Raw genomic sequence first — 15,813 nt, 5'->3', positions numbered from 1 at the left:
ATAGTTTTTGAGGAGTGTTTTTCATAGTTTAAGTGTTTTTCCAATTTTGAAGTGTTTTTCACAGTTTTTGAGGAGCGTTTTTCATTTTTCTTTGAGAATTCAGGATAATTCTTTCCAAGGTTTTATTCACATTTAGACACAGCTCTTTATTACATTACATTGTTTTGTACAACTTTTTCTGAGTAATAGTTTACTTTTTTCCTTTAGAATACCTTTTGAAGCTATTTGAGATTTTTAATATTTTCATATTTAAATTAAAGCTTAATTAAATGTAAATACATTGAGCAATACTCTTTATTGAGTGATTTAAACTACCTTTTTGCACACACTTTTTTCTAACTTTCTAGATTTTGAAACGTTTTTGGCATATTTAAACATTTAACCTTTTTGGAGCCCATTTCACAGGATCAAATCCAAGTCTGTATTCTTTCCTGAGTCTGGTGACTTCTACCTTCAGCTGATTTGGTGAAAAGGAAGTGTTTTCCAATTTCTGAGCCCTGACTGACGACCACAGAAGAGCAAAAAGCACACATTCAGAGTGATTTCTTGGCTAATTATACTCAAAGGAAAATATAATTACTTTGTCCAGAGTATCACAGTAGCTGTACACTTGGCTAGTGCCTCAGTGAAAGGATTTTGTTTGCAAGTATTTATAGCTATACATCTTTGATTAAAGGGTTTACATACAATATTAAAATCACATTTGATTAGAAGAAAAGAAATGTACACATTTTAATTGAGCTTTGACATTTCTCCAGAAACTTTAGTTGCTTGATATTTCTGTAAAGTAATACATCTATTTGGAAAATTGGCCTCATCTGTTTGCCATTTTAATAAAAATAGAATTGAACTTTGATTTGCTCTGTTTAACCCATATATTTCAGCCTCATTTTAAAAGAGGGAGTGAATTGGTTGTATAAAGGTAGTATTGAAGTGTTTCTTGGACGCCATCTTGACTGACTGAAAGGCATCACTACCTCAGAAAACAAGCCCACGCCATTGTTTTTTGTCCATAAAAAGTTTGCTTTGCTTCTGTAGCAGAGGTCAATCTTGCTAGAAATTGTAAAGATAAAGACATTGTAGTGAATTTTGAGGGCTTTAAACTGTACTCTTTAAGATTTTGTTGTAATAATTATTTTAAGTGAACAATTCACAAGGCATTAATTTCTGAAAGTGATATAGGTGGTTCACAAGGTGTGACATTTCTGTAGGTGTGAAATCCTACACAAAAACATTTTGGGGGAAAGAATTGCGTATATTAAGGGGCGTATTATTCAGAACTTTCATATAAGCCAGCTCATTTTTTGTTAGACATTTTAGAGCTTCTACACATTTTTTTTATTAAGTCTTTCTAATCAATAAATGCATATTGTGTGAATAAAAATGCCACGAAAGTCCAAACGCTCATTGTCTGCATCTGAGAGGTGGAAAACTGCTAAAGATGGTGAACCTACAGCCAAGATAAAGGTAACAATGTCAGGCGAGCCCAGTGCAGTTCCATTACAGTCAGCTGTTCCGTGTCAAACAGAGGTGATTCAAACTGCCATGAACCAAGGACCTGCTCCACTTAAAGTGACGGTGAATGTAAATACAAGCAAAGGTGATGCTAACTCTCCAGTACAGGCTAAACCAGATCAACCTCCTGTTGTACCTTCAGAGTCTCGAGTCTCAGCAGAGAGTGCTCATAAAACACAGGCAGATCAATGTGGTAAAGCTTTGTCACAAGACAAACATGTAGTTGATATAAAGATGAAGAACCAACCTACTAATGCAAAAGTGAATGTTGGAGTATCTTATGTGACTGAACCCAGGTCTTGCATGAATCAAACACAGCGACATTTTCCAGAGGAGGAGTCAGTTCAAGCGTCTTATTCTCAGAACAATGAAAAATACAGCACACCAAGCACACAATGCACTGCTAATTCTGCCGTTTTTCTTGCTTTTCTTCACGAAAATGAAAACCTAACCAGAGGAGATTTGAATTTGATTTTGGACAGAGGAGATGCACTTTATCAAACCAACAAGTACAAATTACAAGGTAAATTCAGTTGCATGGCAGCAGATGATGTAAATGGAGAGTTTGTGCAAGGAAAAACACACAGACATGAACTCATCATGAGGACATCAGTGAGTGGGTGTTTCAAACATGTTCCAAATCCTGCTTCCCCTGCGCTCAAAGAAAGACTGAACTGTCTACGTAATGAAGTACAGTACGCTTTGTTGATAATGCATGGTTTAACAATAGCCGTCTTCAGAGATAACAGTGGTAGATACGGATTTTTCGACTGTCATGCAAGAGACAAAAAAGGCTTCTGTCGCGGTGGCCTTGCAGGCACGGCAGTGATGATCAAATTCAGACAATTGAACAAAATGATTGACAGAATTGTAAGCATTCACAACATTCTTCAAACAGAAGGCAGTTGTCCCTATGAGCTCGTCGAATTCATTTTCCAGAGCGAACCTTTGATAAAAACTGCTCCACCAGCACAACCTGTTTCCACGATCAAACAGATGCCTGATCCTTCACAAAATACATCTGAATCACAACCGACTGCCAGCTGCAGTAAATCTATGTCGTCATGCAAACCACCAGTTAATGTCAAAGTGAACGCTGGAGTATCTTCGAGTGTGACTGAGCCCAGGTCTTTCACAGTGAATCAAACACAGAAACATTTTCCAGAGGAGGTATATGTCCAAGCGTCTCATTCTCAGAACAATCGAAAATACAGGTTACCAAACATACAGTGTACTGCTAATTCTGCTGCTTTTCTCGCTTTTCTTCATGAAAATGAAAACCTTACCAGAGCAGATTTGGATTTAATTTTGGACAGAGGAGATCAACTGTATCACAAAATCAACAACAGATTACCTGAAAAAAGGCGTAATGGTTTTTTGTCAGCTGAAGATGTAGATCAAGAAATTGTGCATGGGAAAACACACAAGCATCAGCTCCACATGTGCTCAGCATTGTGCGGACATTTCAAACGTGTTCGAAATGCTTCTTATCCTGCGCTCAGAGAAAGACTGAACATTCTACGTGATGAATACCAGTATGCTTTGTTGATAATGCGTAATTTAACAATAGCTGTGTTCAGAGATAACAGTGATCGCTTCGGCATATATGATCCACATGCGAGAACCTCCAAGGGCTTTCCTCATGGCAAAAAGGCAGTGATGATCAAGTTTAGACAACTGAGAAAAATGATTGACAGAATTATAGACTTTCACAACAGTATTGGAACAAAAGATGGAGATCAATATGATCTGGTCCCTCTCATTTTTGTGAGTGAACCTTTGACACCTTTGATAAAAACTGCTCATCCAGTACAACCTGTTTCCATGATCAAACAGATGCCAGATCCTTCACAAAACATATCTGAATCACAACCAGCTGCCAGCTGCAGTAAGTCTCTGTCATCATGCAAACCAGCAGAAAACGAACGAGTCGTTGCTCATGTAGACCTGACAGTGTGTGAGCCCAGCTCCTCTACAGATAATGAAACCCAGTCACATGTTACAAATGTTGAATCAAATGTTGCTGTCCAACATCAGACTGTTTTCAAAGACTCTCCTAAACAACAGAAACCCCACATTGGTTCTTTAAATACTGATGAAACTACTGGCCCATGTGTTTCTAAACCAGTAGAAACAAGTGTTTTAACTGGTGTGAGTAAAAGGTCAAAACATGAGAGGCGGAAATATATGAAGAGATCGTTGGAGCAAAACAAAGCAACAAAATCTGCAGCTGATAAAAGAAAAGAAAAGTACAAACAAAAGGTTGAAAACGCTCTCAAACGGTACCATGGTGACACAGCTTTTAGAGAGAATGTGAAGAGGTCCAGCAAACTGAGGTACTCAACTGATGAAAATATCAAACAAAGACAGAGGAAGTACATTCATAATAGATATAGAGATGATGCAAACTTCAAAATAAGACAGAAGAAATACATTCAGGATAGATATAAAGGTGATGCAAACTTCAAAATAAGACAGAAGAAATACATTCAGGATAGATATAAAGATGATGCAAACTTCAAACTTAGACAAAGGAATTACATCTGTAATAAATACAAAATGAGTCTTATTTTTAAACAGAAACATAAAGCACATATAAGACAGCGATACGCAGAGAATGAAGCTTTTAGACTGAGACACAAGTCTGTAATGAGGGAAATGATGCGCATGAAGTACAAAGACAATTATGAATCACAAATACTTGGCAAAATGAGGTGTGCAACGAACATAAAGAGGAAATACAGAGAGATGAACAGACAACGTATTGAACCATGCAAAGTAACACACAGTGAGAAAAAGGAAACAAAGAAAGACCGTCTCTGGGCCAAGTCTTTAAATGCTTTCAGAGCACATTGTAAAAGTTATCCCACTTTTGTTTGCACAGTCTGTTTTAAAGCTTCATTTGAAAACCAAGTCAAGCGATGCAAGAGGTCACTTTACAAACTAAATCCTCACGTGGTTGAAAGATGTTTAACAGGTCGATATGTTCACATTTGTGACGATGAGTGCCTTAAACAATCATGTAACGTACCTGAGGAGAGGAAATCTGAGTGGATTTGCCACACTTGCCATACATACCTAAAGAGAGGATCCATGCCTGCTCTCGCTGCAGCTAATAACCTGGACCTAGTGGATATTCCCCCAGAGTTGTCTGTTTTAAACACAGCCGAAAGACACATGGTGAAAAAGGTCATTTCATTTCAAAGAGTGGTGATTCTCCCTAAAGGAAAACAGAAGTCTATTTTTGGAAATGTTGTTCTTGTTCCTTCTGAGGTTGAGGAGGTTGTTAACACTTTGCCCCGAGTTATAGGACAATCTCAGACCATACGGATCAAAATAAAGAGAAAGCAGTCTTATAAAGGACATTACATAATGCAGACTGTAAACTGGCCACGAGTCGTCAGAGCTTTGGAGGTACTGAAGGAGACAAGTCCATGTTACCGGGATATTAAAATCAATCATGATCAAGAATTATGTGACCCCACACTCCAACCGGACAGTGACAGTGATGACAGCATGAAAGATGGTGATTTTGATGATGCAGATTTAATGGAGATTGATGCCTTTGAGAAAGATGCACTGTGTGATGAGAAACCTGCTTCAAATGATATGGACATTGAACCAGATAATCAAGTTGAAATGGACAGTGAATTAGATGACAATGAGATGGAAGCTGAGCCAGAGAATGACATGGACAATGAATCAAACAATCCTGTTGAGAGTTACAGTGATTTGGATGACAATGAGATGGAAACAGAGTCACATGATGACCTGAATGAGATGGACAGTGAACACGATAACCATGAAATGGATAGAGAGTCAAATAACAATGACAATGATGAAAATGAAACACAGCAGGGAGATGATGAAGCAGATAAGCCATGTGGTGGAGTTGCTTTTGAATCATGTCTTCAGCCACTTGACATTTCAGACGAGGTTCTGTGTCACAATGACTCTGCATACTGCATTGCACCTGCCGAGAAAAACAGCCCAGTTAGTTTCTTCAAAACACCAAATCTTGAATCCCAAGCCTTTCCAGTACAGTTTCCAACCGGTGTGAACACGTTTGATGCAAAGAGACATTTTAAACTGACTCCCAGCAGATATTTCAAATCCAGGCTGTTCAATGTTGATAACAGATTTGCCAGTGACACTGAGTACTTATTCATGGCACAATATGTGATTGAAATACATATGGCACGGTCAAATATGAGCATACAGCTACGCAAAGCCAAACCATTCACAAGAGCTGGACACAAAATAACTGCTGCAATGTTGAGAGACCAGAAAGAGGTTGAAAAGCTCATCAGCCACAGGGATGTTTTAAGATTTATGATAACACTCAGAGGAACTCCACCTTATCATCACAAAACTAAACTGGACTTATATGGGATCGTTCGAACAATCGGTAAGCCCACATTCTTTGTGTCCTTCTCAGCAGCTGAACTAAGCCACTGGCCTGAGTTTGTTGAAGCAATAAAAGCACAACAAGGTGAAATAGTAAAATTTGAGGACCTTGACTGGGAAACAAAGACTGAAATTCTCAAAAGCAACCCAGTAACGACAATGAGGATGTTTGACAAACGTGTTGAAGGTTTATTCAAATATTTGCTCAAGTCTCCTGCCGAACCACTCGGTAAAGTGGATGATTACTTTTACAGAATTGAGTTTCAAGCTCGCGGAACTCCGCACGTACACGCCTTAATATGGACTCAAGACAAAATTGACCTTGAGGATGAGCAGAAATTCTGTGAGATTGTTGACAAATATATTTCAGCTAAACTTCCCGATCCAGACAAAGATCCTGAACTGTACAAACTGGTGTCTGAAGTTCAAATGCACAGCAAAAATCACACGAGAACATGTCATATCACCAAAAGTAAAGGCTGCAGGTTTGGTTTTCCACAGTGTCCAGTCGAAGAGACCATGGTCACAAAACCTGAAAATTGTGAAAAAGTGTCCAAAGAATCCATGAAAAAACTCAAGTCATTCAAGACTTTACTCCATAAACCAGAAAGCACTTGTGAGAAAACAGAGGAGGTTTTGAGCAAATGTGACATGAATATGGAGGAATATGAACAATGTTTGCATGGCACGTCAAAGTCCCCTAAGGTTTTGTACAAGCGTGAACCGAAAGATGTTTGGGTGAACAATCACAATATCCCTCTATTGGAAGCATGGAGAGCAAACATTGATGTGCAACCAGTTACCGGAGTTTATCCCTGTATACAGTACATCTGTGGCTATATTTCAAAGTCAGAGGCTGGACTAAGTGAACATCTGAATTCCGTCGTGAAGAATATAGGCAAAGAAAAACTGAATGAAAGTGATGAAATGAAGGAGGTTATGCAGGCTTATTCCAAAAGCAGAGAAGTGAGCGCTCAGGAATGTGTGGCCAGAGCTTGTGGATTACGTTTAAAAGGGTGCACTCGAAAAGTTGTTTACATGCCAACAGACACAAGTGTTAAGATGAGCAGACCCATGTCACAACTGGAAGAGTGTGATGATGATGACATCTGGATGACAAGTCCTTTGGAGAAATATAGAGCACGACCTGAAACACAAGAGTTTGAAGAGATGTGCCTTGGTGACTTTTTGTCCATGTACACATTTGTTTATGGCAAGAATATAAACGGCAAAGATGTGAAACCACTGCTCAACGGTTTGGGATATGTCAAAAAGCTGAAGAAAAATCATATATTCAGACCTAAGCGCTGGTCACCATTAAAGAACCCTGAAGAATTTTATCGCACTCTCCTGACTGCATATTTACCCCACCGTGGACAATTTCAGCTAAAACCTCCAGGATTTCCAACTTTCAAATCATTCTATGAAGGCGGTTGTGTGAGGTTACCCTATGCAGATGAAGTTGTTGCTGTGAAAGAGATCGTGGATGAAAACTTGCAAAAGTATGAGAAATGTGGTCGAGCTGTAGATGATGCTGTAGCAGATCTGGAGAAGAATGGTGAAATAGTTGATGCATGGTGTGATCTTGCTCCTGAAGCTGAAAGAGAGAGACTTGAATGTTTAGCAGAGAGACAAGCCAGAGATGATGATGATGATGATGACGTCCAAGAGAATGACCCAGATCTTATGCGTCGGTCAAACGTCAGAAATGCCACATTCATAGTGGAACCTCCAAAACTGGATCATGCTTACAGACAGCAGTTGTATCAGAGTCTCAATCAGATGCAGGCTTCTGTGTTTTACTATGTAAGAGACTGGTGCATTGAACGAGTAGAGAAACAAAACCCAGATCCGTTCTTTTTGTACATAAATGGTGGAGCTGGAACTGGAAAATCACATCTTATCAAAAGCATCCATGCTGAGGCTTCAGAAATACTGAGCAAAGTTGAAAGACATGCGTTTGAGTCAGACCCGTCAAGGCCAACTGTCCTGCTGTCATCATTCACTGGAACTGCAGCTTTCAATATTTCTGGCACAACGCTTCATACACTGTTTAAAATACCCAGAGACTACCAAAAAAAGGGAAAAGAAGGACTTGGAAACAAGTTGGATGAACTGCGAGCTGAGCTTATGGATGCTGAGATTCTTATCATTGATGAAATATCCATGGTGTCTTTAGAAATCTTTAATTGTGTGGATCATCGGCTCAGGCAAATCAAAGACGGGAGAAAACCATTTGGAGGAATGTCAGTTCTTGCAGTTGGTGATTTTTATCAGCTACCACCCGTGAGAGGACAGCCTTTGTGCATCTATGCAAATCTCAGGCTATGGAAAGACAATTTCAAGATGGTAACTCTCACTGAGATCATGAGACAGAAAGATGATGTAGCGTTTGCTGAGATGTTGAATCGCATCAGAGTGAAACAAAAAACACAGGAGTTATCAGAGGCTGACAGAGCATTACTCTCACAGACTGTCACAGAACCTGAAGATTGTCCTAATAATGTGCTGCACCTTTTTGCTACGAATAGATTTGTGAAGGCACACAACTCTCAGACTTTGGCTCAGTTGCACGATGACATCACCACTGTCAAAGCAGATGATTACAGAAAAGAGGCTCAAACTGGCAGAATGGAGCTACAGTCCAAACCTTGTAAAGGAGATTTTAGTGGATTGGATGCCAAACTGGAGCTTGCAATAGGTGCCCCTGTTATGCTGACCAGAAACATTGATCTCTCTGAGGGTCTGGTGAACGGAGCTTTTGCTAAACTAGCCGCATTTGTTTATTCTGCTACAAATCCAACACATGTTGAGAAGTTGGGACTTGATCTCGATAAGAAAAGCTCAAGCAGCAAATCTGGTTTGGTGTACGTGGAGAGGTGTGAAGAAACTGAACAGAATAGCTGTGTGCGCAGACAGTTTCCAATTAAGTTGGCTTATGCTTGTACAATACACAAGGTCCAAGGTCTGACAACATCATCAGCTGTGGTGTCTTTGAAGCGAATATTTGGAGCTGGAATGGGCTATGTCGCTCTGAGCAGAGTCACTTCTCTCAGTGGTTTACGCATTATTCACTTGGATGAGTCCAAACTTTATGCTGATCCACATGTTTCAGATGCTCTTGATGACATGCAGACAGCAAACCTGGATCACATCATGCCGTTTTACCATGTGTCACAAACACTGGACAGAGACACCACATTCTCAGTGATCCATCACAACACTCAAGGCTTACCTTCTCATATACAAGACATCCAGAGTCATCATGAGCTGTGTCTTTCAGATGTTTTATGTTTTACAGAGACCAGACTGCAGTGCTTTGTTGCCCCTGCTCTTCATCTAAACGGCTATACAATGTACGAACGCAGCAGACATGTGTCGTATACACACATCAGTGAAATGGCCAACAAAGAGGGTGGTGGAGTTGCGATTTACATCAAGAATCACATTGTTGCTCATGAAGTTCGTTATGTGCATAATGTTACTGATCTGGAGTTTGTGGTTGTGCAGGTTGAGGCTCCGTTCTGTGCATTGATTGTGACTGTTTACAGGCCCCCCACCTACAGTGTCACTTCTTTCCTGAGAAACCTCACAGCCCTTTTGGACAGTCTGGAGATGTTGGACGTTCAGCCGATCATAGTCTGTGGTGATTTCAATGAGAATCTTCTTTTCTATGGACCAAAGCCAATCATGGAGATGTTTGAGTCAAGAGGATATGGACAACTGATCACTGCTGCTACCACGGACAGACATACCCTCCTGGATGCCATTTACATCTCACGACCACAGCTGTGTACCCATTCAGGTGTGTTGCGCACTTATTATAGCTATCACAACCCTGTGTTCTGTGTTATTACCATTCCATAAATGATCTGTTTTAGCACTTGGTATGTTTTTAATGCAACCTAATCATATTTTTCACAAGAAGTCTGTATTCCAGGAAGAGGCTGAAGTGATGCATGCTATAAAGATTTAAAGGAGTAACTGCAGTAAGAATATATATATTTTACAGGTTTATAGACAATGCATGGACACAGGTCCACAGCTGGTGGACCCCTACATACATCTGCAGGTGGTGTGCGGGTGGGTCATGTCTGTAGGGGTCCACACGGCGGCTGTAGCCCTCTGCATTCAATTGGGTGGGATTGGAATTAGGCCAGTTTCACACAATATAGCTCATCTCTAATTTGACATGGTGTGTGTTTTAAATCACATATAAAATAATGACAAATAGATTCTTTATCTCATCGAGTTTTATCCTGGTTAAAGAAAGGTAAGACAAAGTTTCATTCTCTTATTATAATGATACAATCATATTCTTTAACTTACTTTGAATTTGGTACTGAGATAAATGGCTTAATAAAGTTTTAATAATCATGTGCTTTTTATTTGTAGAATGTGAATAGAAACTGATTAATGTAATCCTGTAAAACTGTGTGAAACTGGCCTATGGGTTATTGTATGCAGAGGGCAGCTTGTGTTTCCATGCAAGAAATAGTTTCCAGGTGTTATTGATCTTCAATTTATATTCTGAACAGTTGGTTAATCTTTGTATATAGATTTTTATTGTTTTTAGTGACTCACAGTATACAGTATAGTTAATATAGAGAAAAAGGTTCATATAGTTGATACTGACAAACAGGTTCATATAGATTGTAATGAGAATTTACATCATTTCTATTGATACATTTGTCCATATGATTCATACTGACACATATAGTCTCAGTGTGAATCATATATAATGGTAATTTTCCCAGATGTTTTTAAGCCCCTGCATGCATTGGGGGAATGCATGTAAGGGCTATAAAAAAACATATGGGAAAGTCCATTGGCCCCTGTATCTGGGTGGGATGAGGTCATACCTGTTTCACACAGGACGCCTCATCCTCACCCATTTACTTATTTTTTTAATTCAAAAGCTAAAAAATATCATTATCACCAATAATTAAAATTGTTTAATTATTAGTGATAATTTTTCCATATGTTTTTAAGCCCCTGCAGGCATTAGGGGCATGCATGTGGGGGCTTTTAAAAAAAACATATGGGAAAGTCCTTTGGCCTCTGCATGCATCTGGGTGGGATGAGGGGCCTGTTTCACACAGGACGCCTCATCCCACCCATCTGCAGTGTGACAGTGCACTTTTTTAATGAAAACTTACAACCTATTTTTATGCTTTCCCAATTCATAAGTATCCCTATTAATTAAAATTACTTTAAATAAAAACTTATAAGATTATAAAACTAGAAATGATAGTGCCTAATCACTTGTATTTTATGTTTAGCAGACACTGTCCCACTGCAGCAGTAAACTGTAGACTTTTACAATAGTAAATATCTAACCTGCGTGAACATATACTCAATGACTTCAGCGTTAAGTTATTATATTATTTAAGTTATTATTGTTTCTATGACAGTACTGTGTGAAACAGGCCTACGGGGTGATGCATGCAGAGGCCAAAGTGTCCATACCAGACACAAATCTTTATTTATTTTAACATGTTGTGTACCAGCTGACACCCACATCACTGATGTCACTTTTTGGGACATGGCAAAGAAAATGTTTCATGTTTTTCCTGTTTTTATTATGTTTTGTTTTTTATTTATTTATTTTTTCTTGTGTTCAATGATATTAACATTTAAGAAACATTGTAAGAATCCTACACATTATGGACTCTCCAACCACTACCATCTACTCCACAACTCCACCTGTTTACCTGCTCCACCTGCTCCACAGCGCCATCTGCTCTATCAAACCTTATGCTGATCATCAAGATCGTGCAGCAATCCACAGACAGCATCAAAAGGTAGACTGAGTAAAAATATAATTTATTACAATCATCTTTTATCCATATAACTAATATTTTCTCTTTTCTGCAGGTAGTTGCTTGTTTTGCTTTCCCTGAAAGACGACAAACAGAGGTGAACCCTGGGCTTCTGCTTCACCAGCTCAAGCTGCTTCAAAGCTCCACCTGCACTACAGCAGCAGAACTCCCCCTGATCCACAACTACTTCTGCTCCACCTGCTCCGCCTACTCCATCTCTAAATACTTCTATCAAACCTGATGCTGACCATCAACAACTGCACAGAGAAGGTAGGCTGTTACATATTTTATTCTTATTACAATTACTATGTCTTTATGATATAACCAGTATTGGTTTCTTGAATAATTGAAATGTGAAAAACAGATGTGAACCCTGGGTTGTTCCGGATGCTGTCCGTGCTTCACCTGCTCTAAAGGCTAGTTCTGTCCCACCTCGAGTGAAGGAAAGTACTGCCATGAAACGTGATGCTATCCATCAACATCCATGTTCAGAGAGAGCATGAGAAGGTAATGTGACTGATTTTTTTTACTAATAACAATTATTGTTGTATTGTCATCATATATTTGAAATGTTCTCTTTTCTGCTGGTAGTCTATTTGTTATAGCTTCACTGGAGGAAGAAAAACAGGTGAACCCTGTGTGTGAACCGTTATATGGAAGTGAATGCTGTCTTGAGAGTCTACAAAGGCCTCATAAACAGCTGTGCATGAGCATTATTAACAACAGGTAAAGGTAGATCAACATTAAAATAAGTTACAATTTCACTTCAAAGTCACTAAAAACATTCATACTTTTTTTTAAAGGTAGTTCAGATGTTCTGCACCATGAAGCTGAGCACAGATGGTCAGTTAGACAGCAGTGATTAAGGTAAAGGACTATACTTCATAATCATTTTATTTTATTTTTTTCTGTGGTACATGTGAGGCTTTGATAGAGCCAATGCCAATTTACATTCTTTTACAGAGTCGCTGGATCAGCAGAAACTCCAGGAAGATGGTTTTCAGCTCAGAAGGTTTGCCTTCTCCCAAACCAAACTGAGACAACAGTCAGTCAGCTCTTCTATGTCCGGGAGCTGGCCCAGTCACAGTAACTTTGTCTTAAAGCTGCATTTCTGACGAGAAGAGGTGGATTCTGGAGCATAAACTTGCGAGCAGGGGCCGAGTTGTGACACCGTGAGAAACGTAGTCTCGTCCGTGGTTATGCTGCGCTGGTGAAACTAAGCCTTGACATGCTGGAACCAACGTTTGTGAAACTGCTGTCAGAAGTCTGGGAGTCAACGGTGGCCACAAACATGATCATAGCACCTGATGACAAGGTGAACTTTACTTACATTTTCACACTGTCACGTCATCAATGTGGAGAACCATAAAAAGGAGACTTAAACTTTAATGGCCTCAGCTTCACAGTCACAACAGGACTTCAACAGCAAGATATCCAAAACAACTTCCTTTACAAACTGGAAACTTCACCTTATGAACCTTTAGAGAAACATGCATGCTCTTTCTGTCGCTCAAATGAGAACATTGGTCTGTTTATGACACACTGATGTTGTTGTTTGTTACTCTTTATAATGTGGGTGTCAGCTGGTGCTAACTTCTCTCCCCAAAATATTTTATACACATTTATTTTTTGTAACATGCAGCAATTTCATGTTTAATAGTGACAAAAATACACGTCACTTTCCCTAATAGTTATTTTTCTTTGTTTTAGGGTCAAGTTAGTAGTGGTATATATATATATATATATATATATATATATATGAGAAAGTCCTTTAGCTCCTCGTGCATTTGAATGAGATATTATTCCTGCCTCCTCCTCATCCAGCTGCAGTATGACAGTGTACTGCTTTTTATTTAGAACTCAAATTATGCTTTGATAGAATATTATTTTTATGAACAATAATAATATTGTAATTTGAAATAACATTTCTAGAATTTGGTAATTAATTGTATTTCATATTTCTTTGCAGACAGTGTTCCACTGCAGTAGCTGACTCTGGATTGGTTCAGTTAATTGCTACTTTTAAAGGCCCTATACCTGATTTGTACTATTTTTTTTTTTGTCAAAATGTGACAAAATGAGTATTGTTGCCATATTTTTTTTAGGTTTTTTTTGGCACAAATTACTACGTTTACAACATACTCTAATGGGGTAAAAAAGAACCCTGCAAAAAAGATCCAGGTATAGGGCCTTTAATATTGTAGTGGACAGTTGGTTCTACATCCCTCCCCCAGGGGATTTTGCACCCATTTTCTTTCACACTGTCTGAACAGAAAAAGGTGAAACTGTCACATTTGACTCCATTCTTTGTGCCATTGTTTGATAAGCTTCTTAAGTGTTAAATGACCCAGTGCTACATTCATATATCACAAAGATCTTGTACAGAGGATGGGAGAGTGTAACCATTGAGCTTCTCCAGAACATCCCAAAGATTCTAAATAAGGATAAGATCTGAACTCTGTGTCCGATCCATTTGTGAAAATAATGTCTCAGGGCCGTCAGGAAAAAATAAATCTAATCTCATACTTTGGGCTCAAAGCATTGCTGAGTTTAGGAAATGTGTACATTTAATCTATTTTGGTATTTTTGTTCCTACACTTAAATGAAATTCTTAATTGTGCAAATGCGTATTGATGTTATATAAGTACAAATGTAGAGTTTTGTTTTTATTATTACTCTTTTTTACTTTTTCATAATGTGACTATCATCTGATACAGTTTCTCTGTTTTTTTTTCTTTTGTTTTTTGTTTTGCTAGAGTCTAAACTCAAACACTAGTGTTTAGCTATGAATGGAAAAATAGTGCTATATACCAATACATTTACTGTTATATGCTCCATTATGCCTGTTTTCTTTCATTGCTTGTCATCAATACAAATACATGATTCTTCCACATTTACTTCTAATTGATTGACTTCTTGGTTTTGGTGTTCTTTATCCCTTTTTATTGTAATAAACTTTTCCAGTTTTTTGTCAAGTTTCACAATTTCTGCGATTTCTGCAAGTCGTCAAAATGTTCAGCATGTTTGGAAGAATTTTTCTATAAATTATAGAGAATTCATCAATTTATGTTTTTTCCACAATCGGCTGGAATTCCTACAATGGGGTTTCTGCAATTTGTGCATGTTCAGCTTCTGCGACTGCTCCGTTTTCAGGAAAAGTCCTGCAGCTCTCCAGTTTCTTTCTATGGGGTTGATGCCCATTTACTTTTGATACAGTTAAGTCTGTTTAAACACTTTATGCACTGTAAAGAGTCAGTGCAATTTCAACAGCTTTATGCTGTTTAACAGTTTCAAGAATTGTAAAGGTATTTTTAAGTATTTTTCAGATATCTTCTGCAGCAAAACTATTCCGCAGTCAATCGCAATTGCGCAGCAATTGCAAAATTTTCTAGTTATTATTATTATAGTATTTTTTTCCAAATTTTCTGCAGCTTTCACAACTTTCACAATTTCAGCGATTTCCACAAGTTATACATCAAAACGTTCAGCATGTTGGAGAGAATCCTGCTATTACTTTTGGGAATTCTGCAACTTCCGGTTTTTCCGCAATCGGCCGATATTCGGCCGATTTTTCCTATTAGTTATAATGGGGCTCCCGCAAATTCACAGATTCTGCAGTTTTTTCCACAGTTTCAGCAATTTCTGCAGTTTGTGCTTGTTCAGCTTCCACAACTTGTCAGTTTTCTGAAAAAATTAGAGTTCTACAGTTTTCCAGTTTTTTTCTACGGGCTTGGGAATTCTGCCATTGATTTGTATGGGGAATTCTGCCCATTCATTTTAATAGGATTTCTGATACAGTGAAGTCTGTGAGTGATTTAAACAGTTTATACAATGTTAAGACTTTATACAATGTCAAGAGTTTCTGCAATTTCAACAGTTTTTACAGTTTCTGCAACAAAATAGGGATTTTTGCAATTACAACACAATTATGCAACTACATAGGGATTTTCACAATAAAAGCACTATAATGCAACTTAATAGGGATTTTCACAATAAAAGCACTATAATGCAACTTAATAGGGATTTTCACAATAAAAGCACTATAATGCAACTTAATAGGGATTTTCAC

General features: G+C 38.3%; 1 long non-coding RNA gene across 1 annotated transcript; it reads left to right on the top strand.

Annotated features, from left to right (window-relative positions):
* Positions 1–12,141: 12,141 nt before the first annotated feature.
* LOC306976496 lies at positions 12,142–12,907 on the top strand. The gene is made up of 3 exons (XR_013793771.1): positions 12,142–12,251; positions 12,336–12,611; positions 12,708–12,907. It is a non-coding gene; the product is annotated as an uncharacterized lncRNA (long non-coding RNA).
* Positions 12,908–15,813: the final 2,906 nt, after the last annotated feature.

Source organism: Gobius niger (assembly GCF_951799975.1).
Source record: "Gobius niger genome assembly, chromosome: 17".
Taxonomy (NCBI): Eukaryota; Metazoa; Chordata; class Actinopteri; order Gobiiformes; family Gobiidae; genus Gobius; species Gobius niger.
Note: the sequence above shows the minus strand (reverse complement) of the source record. Positions and strands in the feature narration are given on the sequence as shown.